We start from the raw sequence: 12622 nt of genomic DNA on the forward strand, positions 1-12622 counted from the left end.
ATACTGGTGCCTGAATTCTGAATCTCCAGGTAGTTTACTATTGCTTTTTTCAAAAACACGTTTTTATTAGAGAAGATGTAGGGTTTCAGAAAATCTTGAATAAAACACAGGATTCCATTATACCACCCACCACCAAGGCATTGGTGTAGAACATTTGCCACAATTCATAATAACACTTAAAAAAAAGTGTACTATTTTTTAAAACAGTAGTTAGCTTTGTTAAAATTGATAAAAGATTATCAAAATAGTACAATTAAGTATCGTCCATAGTTTATATTAGGTTTATTTCCCCCCATATATCACCCTACAATTAATAGCTTGAATTAGTGTCATATATATTTGTTAAAATTCATGAAAGTGCATTCTAACACTTCTACTATTAGTGAAAGTTCATCATCTACAATAGAGTCTACTGTGTTGTAGAGTTCTTTGTTTTATCCTTTGATTTTTATTCTAGCAATGTATACAATCTATAGTGTCCCTTTTTAACCACATTCACCTATATAATTCAGTGTTGTTGTGGAATTTCACGTAAACATACTTTAGGTTTTTTCACTCTCCTGTATTTCTCAAACACTCCTTTGGACTTAAAAATATTTCCTTTTGTGCTTTCCTGGTATATATTTCCCATGCAACTTATGTCTAATTAATTTGTATTATCTTCCACCGTGGCCAGTTTTCTATTAAAACTAGCTGTTTATAAAATTAAAAATTTTGTAGCAATTGTAAGTCTGTGGAAAATGCTTCAATTTTATGTATATTTTGCTCACCTTTCATATATTTATAAGACTATATTATTCATAAGATTGTAAAAGACCTTTCTAGCCTCCTTAAAATCTAGGCAAACCTTCGGTCTGTTTGTATTATTTTTTTAATTGGTTCTTGAGCATGTGGTCTGGTATTTTGTTCTGACTTGAGTTTTTGTAATGAATGATAGATATTTTTAATGTAACTTTAACAGCTCTATTGAACGTCACTTTTTGTGCTTGGTAAATAGAATGTTAACTGATTATCTTCATCCCATCAGAGTCTGTGCAACATCAAGGCTATTATTACAATCCTGGTAAAGCTCAAAATATCTTGTTCATTCTACCTATACCAATGTTTTCAACCAAGATTTTCATGTCATCACCTAAGTCCCTCTGTCTGACATGTCCTGAATTCTAATATTTGTACCTGAAAATGTGGAGAAAGTTGTCTTTAAATTTTATTATCTTTAAATTATTTGAACATAATAAATGCTTTATTTCCCAGCAATCATGAAATTTGTGAAATACCTTCTAGTCTCTTATTTTTTTTTCTGTTCCAGTAGATATTCTCGATTCTGTATCATAACTTACTTCTGCATCACCTTTATTCCCTTGTTTAAGTTTTAAAAATTGCTCCAAACTTATTTTTAAATTATAAAATAGTTTTCCTAGTATTAGTAACATAATTATTCACATTAAATATCAATCACAATTACATAGGTAAAGCACAAAACCAAGTCTTCTTTATATAGGATTCATGAAACCACTATAAAATACTACATACATTGGTACATTAAATAAATCATTTGAATTGTGTCAATACTTTGACACTGCTTTATGTCTACAAATGTTGAAAATAACAATATTTCTAAAGTTACAGATAATTTTACAGTAGATATATTTTAGCCCAATTTTAATCTTTTTAAGCCTTTAAGTAGGCTTTCTTGCATTTTTTTTACAGTTAAACTTGGAGTTACCTAGGAAAACCTTCATGTGTGATTCAATAAAGGTTTATTACTCAAATATTGATATTTTTAATGTTTATCTCATATAAAGAATATGTAACAAAACTAACATTTCCTAAAATTGTTTTTATGTTTATCTGCTTTTTTTTCCCTTTATCTTCACCCTCACTCTGCTTGATCCTGTCATTTTAAAATCTTAGCAAGCAGAAGAAATATTGTATTTTGCTCTGAATATCATCTTTAACACCCATCCATAATGCATGTGTGTTTAAATAGAAAGTGGTGTCTGTAATGAGTGGCAACAGAGATGAAGGATGAGAATACTAACAAGAAAAGCAAATGGAAGTGTACTCTATTATACTTTCCAATTTTTATGTTATTTATTTATTTTTATTAGGGAAGTAATGGGTTTGCAGAACAATCATGGATAAAATTAAAGATTCTCATGTACCACCCTTTTATTTACAATCTGCATTGATATGGATCATTTATTACAATTGATGAAAGAACATTTTTATAATTTTTCTATTTACTATAGTCCATGGATTATCTCAGTGTTTAATGATGTGTAGTGCTGTTCCATGGTCATTTTTAAAATATTTTTATTCTGTTATATTCATACAATGTAACATTTGCCTTTAACCACACAGATATATTTTCAGTGCTATTAAGTACTCACAATGTGTATTACCATCACCAGCATTCATTACCAAAAGAATTTCGTTGTTATACATAGTCAACCTGTATATTTGAAGCCTTAATTTCCCATTTCCTCTCCTAGCCCATGCCCTGGTAACCTATATTTAGATTCTTTATGAATTTGCTTATCCGAATTTCTTCATATCAGTAAGGTTATACAATATTTGATCTTTTGTGTTTGATTTATTATACCAAACATGATGTTTCCAAGGTTCATTCATTGTGTCACATGTAACAGAACTTCATTTCATTTTTCAACCGAATAATATTCAGTATATACTACATTATGTTTATTCATTCATTGACTAATGGATACTTAGGCAGCTTTCATCATTAGGCAATTGTGGATAATGTAGCTATGAACATCTATGTGCAAATATGTTTGCTTCCCTGTTTCAAATTCTTTTGAGCATGTACCTACTAGTGGGTTATCTGGGTCACACGGTAATTCTATTTCTGAGGAACCACTGAGCTCTTCAACCAGTTGCACCATTTTACATTGCCACCAGCAATGAATGAGTGTTCCTGTTTCTCTGCATTCTCTCCAACAGCTGTAATTTTCCATTTTTTAATAGTAGTCACTCTAAAAGTTGTGAAATGGTATGTTGTGGTTATAGTTTGCATTTCCATGATGCTTAATGACATTGAGAATCTTTTCTTGTGTTTCCTGGGCAGTTATATACTTCTTTGGAGAGATTTCTACACAAAGCTTCTGTCCATTTTTAAAATTGGGTTGTTTTTCTCTATGTTGTCAAGGTGAAGGATTTCTTTTCATATGCTGGATATTAAAACTTGCCACATGTTGGAGCGAAACTGCTGCTGATGTCTTCCAGGGTTATAGCTTCCCAGGGTTCCTCTCTTCCTGGGGCTTGCTTCTATCCAGGCTCAGTGTTCCTCAGGGCTTGCTACTCTCCAGGCTCAGGATTCCTCTCTTCCCAGGGCTTGCTTTTCTTTCCTAACCACCAAGCTCTTCCATGTGCTTACTTCCCGGGGCTCCAGCTCAAGGCCCCAAACTCCCGTCTCTGCAGTGCAGTTTCTCTGTGAGTACCTGCCCACCAAGGGACAGAAACTCAATGTCCTACTTACATGACCAAGTCAAGCATTAATAATTATTTAATCCATTAAAAGTAAAACCTCTGAATCCAATACACTCTAATACACCCAGAGGAAAAAAACAATTTATAATGATAATCCAATATTTCTTTTTGGATTTAATCAATAATATCAAACTCCTACATGTGTTTTCCAAACATTTTTACCCATTGTGTAGGTTGATGTTTCATTATCATGATACATTCCTTTGGTCACAAAGTATTTTTTTTTATTTTTGATGAGGTCAGTTTATCTGATTTTTTTATGTTGTTGCTTGTCCTTTGGGAGTAAAATCTAAGAAATCATTGTGTAATACAAGTTCCTGAAGATGCTGCCTTATATTTTCTTCTAAGAGTTTGCTAGTTCTACTTTTATATTAAGGTTTTTGATATTATATTTATATTTGGATCTTACATTTATGTTATCTTTTGTAAGTTGTGAGGTAGGGTTTTGTATTAGTCAGCCAAAGGGATGCTGATGCAAAATACCAGAAATCTGTTTGCTTTTATAATGGGTATTTATTTGTGGTAGAAGCTTACAGTTATGAGGCCATAAAGCGTAAGTTATTTCCCTCACCATATTCTGTTGCCACATGATGGAGCAACATGACTGCTGAGATTTGCAAGGGTTCAGCCTCCCTCTTTCTCTTGAGGCTCCAAGGTCCCAGCTTCTTCATTGTCAGCTGTAGGCTGGGATAAGTCTCATCTGTCTCCCAGGGATCATTCCTCTCCAGGATCAGATGCTCTGTTATCTTCACAAGGTCAGCTGTAGACTATCAGGATCTCTCTCTTTCCAGGGCCTCTGCCAGGTCTATAAAGCCATCCCTATTCTTCTTTGTTCTTCTCCTGTGCGTTTACTCCCTGGGGCTCCTTCATCAAAAAAATACAACTCTCTCCTCTGCCATATCATTTCTCAGCAGAACAGGTTCCTCCAAATGGAGATCCAGGTTTCCCACCACCATTTGTTGAAGAGAATATTCTGGCCCAATTGAGTGGTCATTGGTCCCTTGTCAAAAATCAATAGGTCAAAATTTGAGAGTTGATTTCTAAGCTTTCAAGTTGAGTCCATTGTTCTCTATGTATACTTATGACAGTTCCATGATGTTATGATTACTACGACTTTGTGATTACTTTTAAGTCAAGAAGTGTGAGTCTTATAACCTCATTATTCTTATTCAAGATGTCATTGTCTACCTTTACATATAAAACTGATGTTTAGATTTCTTATTTCTGCAAGAGCTGGGTAGATAAAGACCCCCACTCTAACTAGCATAATATTAAACTTCCCGCCTGGTAAAGTTATGCTTCTTTCTCAAATAAAATGTCTAAAAGCTCTGGATTATATATGCCTTGCCTAATAACCAAAAACAGGCCAATAAATGAAGCCTTTGATCTTAAGGCTTTCATTTATGAAACGTATTCCTATAATGTGAAAATAAGCCTAAGTATAATTAACGCATAAGGTTTGCTCCCTGAAAACTTCCTTGTTACTCAAAAGTAGCCTTTCTCTAAGCTAAAGTCTGCAAATAAACTCTATATCTATCCCTTGAATATTGGACATGACTCCCAGGGATGACCCACTTGGCACCAAGGTATTATTAACGTGTGTTATTCAGCTGTGCATTTGGAGAAAGAGCTTGATTAAGGGGGAAATATTACATAAAATAAAATTTTTATGGCTAAGAGATTTCAAAGTGAGTTGGGAAGTCATTAGAGAGCTTACACCTGTGCAGATCTCAGTCAGAATTCACAAACTGCCACAGTAAACAAATCCTCAAACAAAAGTGTCCCAGAGAGCCCTAGGGATGTCTAGACATCATAGGCAAGCCACATGGCTTCATGTAATTAACACTCCCTCAGTGAGCTTTACCTGGGAATATATGTAAATTATTTCTTCAATATAACAAAGATATACCATACAAATTCCCTAATCATGGTACATTTACTGCTTTTATCTGAACTTAAAAATTTCAATTTACTGTTAAGTATAGTTCTCAGAGACAAAAAGACTTCAAATTGTTTATGTGCCAAAAGAGTCCTAAAACCTAGCAGGCATGCTGTCAATTCCTATTCTCCATTTCTTCATGTCTGCCATGGGCAACCAACTAAAGTGATGATGATGGACCAGCCACACCACAAAAATAAGGTGTATCTTCAACTGCAGGCAAAACAATTCCATTCCTCTGCCTGCATAATATCTAACTCCATTCTCTGCCTGATATCTACCTAAGCCCCTCAAGATTGATTAATGATAAGAAAAGGAGGATGGGGGAAACAAGTGACCAAAGCTGATTTATTGTTATGATAGCTATAACATTGATACAAATAATAAAATTTTAAATTAAATAATCAACTGTATTTCTAAATACTAGAAACAAGTATCTGAGTAACCAATTTAAAAATCAATGCCATTTACAATTGCTCAATAACTTGAAATACTGAGGTGTAAATCTAACAGTACATGTACAAGGCTTGCATTCTGGAAACTATAAAACACTGATGCAAGAAATCAAAGATCTAATTAGACACAGAGACATATTGCATTCATGGATTGGAAGAATCTACATAATAAAGTTATCAATTCTCTCTCATTGATACTCAAATATATCACAAATCACTTCAAAATTGAAACAAGTTTTTTTATTGATGCTGACCAGATTATTTTCAATTTATATGGAAATATAATGGAACTAAAATAGCTAAATTCATTTTGAAAAATACTAAAGTATGAGGAAAAAGACATAAATACACACAAAAAAATCCTTCAGAAACAGATGACAGGATGGAGTGAATGGATTTTGTTCAAGTTTAGATTTTTGACAGAATCTTGATTTTTTAACTTTACTTGTGCTTTCTTACTGTCCTTAATAATGTTTTTTACATCCTTGTCACTTTTAATGTAAACTTATTATCATTTGCTTCTGATTTGGCTAAATCGTATTATTCCAACTAACTGGCTTTTATATACTCTCTAATTGGGTTTATTTTTCCTTTGGGGTCACCCACCATCCTTTAGTAACTCTTTTGTTCTAAGTCAGTTGGCTTCCTAGGTATTTTGACCCGGCCCTGAGATATTTTAATGGCAAAAATCTAATAGTCTATACTATACTTGTACATAGAAAGGATTTCCTGTCTGCACGGAAATAACTTTTAGAATCTATTTGTGGGATTTGGCCTTTGTAAATGTATAGGACTTGGAAAGAACTGGAGATTATGTTTTAACTTTGGGAGCTGTACTTTTATTTTTTTAACAGAACCTACAGAAAGGGTATATTATGTAGGATCAACCTAAATTTTCCTTCATTTAGCTCTACCTGATATTTTCTGTACTAAAGAGTTCACTAACTGATGCTTGACATCTTTTAATAAATGTCACAAAACATTATAGTACCATTTGACCACCCTTTGTGGTCTATAGGCAAAGATGGATCAATAGCCTAAAATGTTTTACAAAAGTAAAATCCATTGTCCTGCATCTATTATTTTGATTATAAAATAGTTCCTCTTTCAAATGTTCTGTGACATCACCGTTTTTGTTCTTCAGGATCTAATTTTATGGAAAAAAAATATTCTTTAGAAACTTATTTAAAAGGAGAAAACCTGGAATTTGAAATCAACATCATTTTGTTTTGGAGCTGGGAGTGGATAGAAATAGTAAGGAAGAGAGAAAGAAGGAGAGAGAAGGTGAGAAAAGAAGCAAAGGCAGGAAGGAAAGAAGGAGGGAATGAAAGAAGAGAGGAAGAAAAGAAGGTGGGGAGGGAGAAAATAAATGAACTAATGGAGTAATTGTTGGATTGGAGAAAATGGGTTTTATATCAAAATTTATAAGAACTATTAAAACTTGGTAGACAGAAGGTCACTCTCTTAAACCCTATATACTTCTGCAATATTATCGCTACAGAATATCGCTTAGGTTTATGTTCTATAACACAAAATTTTGAAGTATTTTTTGGCATTTTTTGTGAAGACACTGTTGAAAGCATGCCAGTTATGATTTCATAGTATTCAAATCACTTGTGCAAATATTGGATTACAAATTTCCTTAGACTACTGCAAAACATAATGAATGGTTTTGGCTAAGTCATTCATCATGCTTAATTTTGGTTTTCTCACTTTAAAACATGAATTATTTCTGTCATAATGATGTTAGGGATAACAAATGAGTGGGTTTATGAAAGTATATGCTCAATAGCAAATCACAGTATAAGATTTTTACACTAATTAAATACCAGAAAATACTTTTGTATAACTATAATGAGTCCCACAAACTTATGTAATTTATGCAATTAATCTTATGCAGCTTTACATTATATTTATTTTATAGAAAATTAACTTTTTAGTAATTTCATATAAATTGTAATTTAATGTGACATTAAGTGAATTCTGTATTTTATACTATTTTGCAGTTTTGCAAATTTTTTCACATGCAATAGATTTCATATTATCTTAGTCTGCCACAACACACTTTTCTGCTTAATAAAACTTACAAAGGAATGGAATAAACTCAGATCAATGTTGTTTATTGCATAACATAAAATTTTTTATGTTTTTGGGCAACTTCTCATGTCATATTAAATTAAGCATTGATTAGAAAGAAAATATTCTAAATGTATTGCATGAAGGTACATATTATTTTCAAATCATTGATCAGAGCAGTAAGTTCAACATTTTTGTATCTGGTGTATAATTCTGATATACTCCATTAAGTCTTTGTCATATTTAATTTTTTTTGTCTTAACAAATTAACGTGGTGAGTTAACACTCATAATGAAAATGAAACATTTGTCATTTATATTCTACACTTGATAAATGTTTACTCTGATACATCTAAAGCCTTTTCAAGCCCAAGAGCTAACAACATTAAACAATACAAATTTTATAACAAATTATAAACCCTTAAAATGTTCAAAATCATCTAAATTGAAATAACAGAAAATATGGGTTGTCAAATCTGAGATACAGGACTCATACTAAAAATCAACCTTTCCAGAATTTTTATGACAAAGTATTGTAAAGTACAAGGATGCAAGCAGAGGTTCAGGATGGCCTACTTCTTGCACTCTGCAGTTTTTTCTTGACATGTTTAGGATATACGTTACTCCAGAGGTAGTAGGTCTACATGGACATATCATTTTAATAAAATGAAGCTATTTCAATTATTAAAATTATATAGATTACAAGACATTTCAGGGAATATTATCCTATACAGTCATAAATTCCAGATTTGTTTCCTGGAAATGTGAAGGGGAACTGGTATAGAAACTTTTAAATTCTATTAAAAGTATTACATAGATAAGGACTTTCCCACAGGTATGTAGGGTGTTTGTTAGAGAGGTGGTCATTATTATTTTTATTCTTTCCCAAGATAGCCACCAGTGGTGGGAAAGACATGCCTGCAGCTAACACTTTCCTCCCACATTGTCTCTATCCATCCAATATTTTGAATCTTTCTGATATATTCTAGTTCCCGGGAGTTTCAATACTTTTTCATGTCTCTATAAATTGGCATTTGCTACTCTCTTAATATGTAATACGCTTTCTATACTCTTCTTGTCTAATTCTGCTTTGTTGTTCAGGCACTAGCTCACATAACTTCTCTTCTAGGCATTTCTCCTAGGCCACCAGAATCCCCCTAACTGGTATGTTTTTTCCCCTCCAAAATATTTTCAACTAATTTTTATAGTCTTATGACATTTTTCATTCAGTATAGAAATTGTGGAATCCTTTGAATTCCACTCAAAATGTGCTTATTCAAGTCAAAAAATATGGTTTCATTCTGTACATCTAGTAATTTTAAGAAATCATTGTGCCATGTTGAATGACCAAATCCCTAAACCTGGATAAGATATATATCATTGTCTTAGACATATATTGTTGTTACTAAGATTATGTTGACACTTGTGAGACTTAAAATGTTATGGTTTCTCTGTTCCTATACTCTTGCCTCATAAATGTTTTTTTCCATTAGCAACCCAAAAGCATTAGACATTTTTATTACACTAATTAATTTATAAGAAACAAAAATAAAAACAAAGAAAAGAAAAAAGTGACTCTATAACTGCCCAAAAAATCTGAAATTTTTAAAATTTATGCAGTATTTTGTGAAAGGAGGGGTGAATATGTTATAACACAGCAAAAGAAATAATCCTGTGTCAGCATTAAAAATCCACATTTCTAACTCAAAACCAGAAATTTCCGTTGAAAATTTCCCCCCACTTTATTTTCCACTCCTCATTAAGGACATCATAACTACTCCCTCAAATCTTAAAGACTTCTTTTTATTGCATAATACTCTTCCAATTAAAAAATACAGCCTTGTCAACTATATACTTACAAAATGCTGTAATTTTATCATCTTCCATTTACCACATCCTCAAGGGATTCTCTTAAAACAAAACAAAATAAACATCTTCTCTGGGCCCGTTTTAACAAAAGGACTCATTACTTGGAATTGCATACACCATTATAGTCCACTTTAAATAAAAACTGAAATAAAATGATCCCAGAAGAGTATCATTAATGATAGATTATTGAATTATTTAATGGTAGCATTACCACTTTCACTGTCCTCTGTCAAACTGAAATTTTCTCATCTTGCTTGTACCAATGGGAAACATTGTCAGGGGTCACATAAGCAACAGAAGCAGCTTAAATTTTATTGTAATCTATTTTAAAGTCAGACTTTGAATGGCTTGTTGGTGAGAACTGTTTGATTCTTCAAGTGCATTGAGTTTTATCTATTACATTCATTTTTGTATTAATGGCCAAATGGTAAAGAACACCAATCCAATGTCTGGTGAATAAAATAATCTAAAACTATAGGGACAGAAATTTGACCGGGGACTGAGGATAAAGAGAAGGGATTGAATGCAAAGTGTGATGTGGGAATATTTTAGATTGATGGAAACATTTTACATTTTATTATGGTGGTGGTTGCATGACGCATGTTTGCCAATGCTCATAAATTATATGTCCCAAAAGTGTGAACTTCCTGTACTTAAATTTACTTCAATAATTTCTACATCAAAATTATTTGGATGTATTAATAACTTGCCCCCTTTCAGTAGACTGTTGGTAAGATTACTTACATCCGTGCTCTCCATTTGATTACCACTGATTACCAAAGACAATATGAATTTAAAATAACTAAAACTAAATAAATAGTTCCATGTTTACACTAGCCACATTTCAAGGCTCATCAACTTCATGTGGTTACTTTATTAGTAGTCAATCTTGTGCTGGAAGTCCTAGCCAGAGCAATTAATCAAGTAAAAGAAATAAAAGTCATCAAAATTGGAAAGGATGAAGTAAAAGTTTCCCTGTTTGAAGATGACATGTTCCTATATACAGAAAATCCTGAAAAAGATACACAACAAAGCTATGAGAGCTAATAAACTAGTTCCAGAATATAGTGTGGTACAATCAGCATGCAAAAGAGTTTTGTTTCTATATAATAGTAATGAACAATATGAAGATGAGTTCAAGAAAAAAATTCCATTTACAGGAGCAAAAATAAAATCAAATACCTAGGATAAATTAACAAAGGTTGTAAAGAAAATGCACACTGACCATAACTAAATTTGTAAAATAAATCAAAGACTTTTATAAATGTCAGGACATTCCATGTTTATGGTTTAGAAGATTAAATTTTGTTAAGATGTCAATTCTACCCAAAATGACTTAAAGATTTAACACAATCCCAATAAAAATTCTAACACTTTTTTTTTGTAGAAATGATAAAACCAGTCATCAAATTTATATGAATAGATAAGGGTACTCAAAATATCCAAAACCATATTGAAAAACAACAAAATTGGAGTATTCACATTTCTGATTTCAAAATTTATTAAAAAGCCATGGGGTCAAAACAGCATGGTACTGGGATATGGACAGATACATAGAAAATGCAAGTGAATTGAAAGTCCAGAAATAAACTCTTATACTTATAGCTTATAGATTTTTGATATGTGTGCCCAGTTCACTCAATTGGGGAAGAATAGTCTATCTAACAAGTAGTCTCTGAAAACTGGATATTCATGTGAAAAAGAATGAATAATGTCCTCACCTTACACCATTTACAAAAATTTTCACAAGATGGATTAAAGACCTAAAGAAAAGAATTAATACTATACAACTCCTAGAAGAAAGCACAGTGATGCATTTTCAGGACCTTGTGTTTGGCAATGGTTTCTTAGACATTACCCAAAAAACACAAGCAACAAAAGAATGAATAAATGAATGTGATTTCATAATAATTAAAAATTTTCATACGTCAAAGGACTTACCATGAAAGTAAAAAGAATGGCAAAAATATTTGGTATCCACATATCTAATAAGATTTCAATATTAATATATTATATTAAGAAATTTTACAACTCAACAACAAATGGACAAACTGCAAATATAAGTGTCCTTTGTTTTTCATGGTGGGAGCAAGACCACACCTGATAGTTCATATGATAATATGACCACATGAAAAGGCCACCAATCCTCAGTTTTAGGGTAGGACTGTCCTCACTAGGAAGATCACTCAGGTGCTTAGGCGATTGGGGCTTTGAGCCAAGTCATATTAACCTAAATGCCTGACCTCTGGCAGGGGAGAAGAGATACAGATTGCATTCAGTCATGTGGACATTCATTCTATCAATCATTCTTGTCTAATGAGACCCCAATTAAACTCAGTACTCTTGGAATCCTGATAAGCTTCCATGATTATAAGATAAATCCCTGTGGTGGGAGGGTGAGGTGTTCTGGTTTCAATTGCAAAGGATGTGCAAGTTGCATTTGAGACTCTCCCAGATCTCACCCTATGACTCTCTTCTTTTGACTTTTTTAGATATCCTCCTAAAATAATAAAGCTACAATTATATGTATAGCACTTCCAGTGAATTGTGTGACTTTTTCTAGCAAATTATCTTACTTGAGGGGATGGTGAAAAGTTCCAAATTTACAGAATTGCAGGTAGCTTAGGTCCCCAAATTTGTGACTGCTGCTTGCAGGGCAGTCTTATAGAGCGATCTCCTTACCTGCTGGCTTCTGCCTAACACAGAGTAGAATCAGAATTAGATTGGACTGAATTACTGCTGTATTTGCAGTTGGTGTGGGAAGCAGTTTTGAA

The sequence above is a fragment of the Dasypus novemcinctus genome, chromosome 12, assembly GCF_030445035.2.
Source record: "Dasypus novemcinctus isolate mDasNov1 chromosome 12, mDasNov1.1.hap2, whole genome shotgun sequence".
Classification (NCBI taxonomy): Eukaryota; Metazoa; Chordata; class Mammalia; order Cingulata; family Dasypodidae; genus Dasypus; species Dasypus novemcinctus.